Here is a 2295-nt window from a genome sequence, read left to right on the forward strand (position 1 = left end):
TCAATGTTTTATTCTTAAGCCAAAGAGGCAGGTGGGTTAAGAATAAAATCAGTGGTTCCCCTATTCAGATTTCTCATTTTGCTTTTTTTTCTACTTACTTCGATGGCACATGACCCTTTGCTAATTAAAACTACATAGTGGTTTCTTTTTTGGATTCTCATGCAAATTTATCAATTTTTTTAGACTATCGTGCAGGTTGATAAGTTTGAGGGCAGGTCCCGAGAGTTTACACAATCAATAAAATGTGAAAGAGTGAAATGTGTTTTCTTTATGTAGACTCAGAGTTTGAAAATGATCAAATCAGAGTGAATTAACTAAGTAGAGAAAGAAGCAATGTGCAGACCAGGTAAGATATAATCAATAGAGAAAACAGATCTTAAATTAGATTGGGGTACATTGGAGTAGGCAATGGCACCCCACTCCAGTACTCTCGCCTGGAAAATTCCATGGACGGAGGAGCCTGGTGGGCTGCAGTCCATAGAGTCTCTAAGAGTCAGACATGACTGAACGACTTCACTTTCGCTTTTCACTTTCATGTGCTGGAGAAGGAAGTGGCAACCCACTCCAATGTTCTTGCCTGGAGAATGCCAGGGACGGGGGAGCCTGGTGGGCTGCCGTCTATGGGGTCACACAGAGTCAGACATGACTGAAGTGACTTAGCAGTAGCAACACATTGGAGTAAGTTTCTAGGGCAGTGTTCTTGTATGCATGGATGTTAGGGAGGCAGAGAAGGAGAAATTTAGGTGAACTATATAAGAACCAACTCATTTAGTTTTTATTCAACAAATATGCCCTGAGGTTTTCGTTTTTTTTTTTTAAATTTTTATTTATTTTATTTATTTGGCTGTGCTGGATCTTCACTGCTACATGGGCTTTTCTCTAGCTGCGGCAAGAGGGGGCTTCTCTATAGTTGTGGTGCCCAGGCTTCTCATTGTGGTGGCTTCTCTTGTTGTGGAGCGCGGGCTCTAGGACACAGGCTCAATAGTAGCGGTACACTGGGTTAGTTGCTCCATGGCATGTGGGATCTTCCTGGACCAGGGATTGAACCCATGTCTAAGATGACAGATGTCAAGTGGCTACAAATAGAGTATGTAATTGCAGAGTCTTTCACTCTGCACATAGAACTTGATTCTGATCATTTGAAAGACAATATACATGTAAAGAAAATGAGGTTTCTCCAAAAGACATGAATAGGTATCTGTTAGTTTCAAAGTTAACATTAAGCTGTCAAAATAAAAGTGCTCAGTTGATATACAAATATATGTATATATATGCATATATATATCATATAATTATTGTACTGAGTTTGTCTATTGTTTCTTGGAAGATACAGTAGTATTGGGGTGAATTATTGGAATTAAATGGCCCTGGCATGAACCTAACTCTATCTAGCTATGTTGCCATGAGCATTTTATGTAACCTTTCTGAATCTATTCATTAATCTGAAATTGATGACAACTGACCTCACAATATTGTTCTAAATATTTAAATCATTTATGTAAATTGTCCAGTAGAAAAGTGGTGGTAATATAATACACAGATATTTGACAAGATAATCACAGTGCTTTAATCACATGACCACATTTTTCATTAGCAAAAGCATTTAAAAGTGACCCTTTCTAAAATTTTGGGCCTGAAATGGATTTTCAGGGAAGAGAAAACTATTAAACCATGGATCTTTAAGAAAATATTTGTACTGATACTCGTTCCAAAGATTTTTTAGTAAAACCAAGTCAACAAAATTTTAAATGGCTATTGTTGGTGTGTCAAAGAGCAGTAACAAGCTTTTTTTTCAGACCAAAGAAGTCTAAAATTGGATGGAGGGGCTGAAAGACAAATAATCTTAAAATAATAATTTTTGATATTTCTTTCATGTAGCCTGCATGTCTTTCTTTCCAGCTTCTTTCCCCCACTACCTCTGGAACTGGGGCTGTGAGAGTGTATCAGTAAGGTAGTGCTGCCTAACAAACTACTCCAAACTGACTGATTATAGTAATTATTTCTTTGCACTCATGTGTTTTCTCTCCAACTGGGGTTCTGCTAATAGAGGCTGAGCTCAGCTAGGCAACCCTGCTTCAAGCTGGGTCCAGCTGGACATGAGTTTTTTATGGGTTGCACACACTTTTGCTGCCTGCATATTCATTTTGGGGCACAGAATGTAGAGACATCAGATATCTTTTCTATGGGACATCTTTTTCATGGCACTTGTAGCGGCATGAAATTTTAAGCAGAAATATATAATTCTGTGAAAGCCTAGACCAGCACTGGAATGTTGTTCTTCTGCCCAGAGGAAGG

This window comes from Cervus canadensis, chromosome 4 (genome assembly GCF_019320065.1).
Source record: "Cervus canadensis isolate Bull #8, Minnesota chromosome 4, ASM1932006v1, whole genome shotgun sequence".
NCBI lineage: Eukaryota > Metazoa > Chordata > Mammalia > Artiodactyla > Cervidae > Cervus > Cervus canadensis.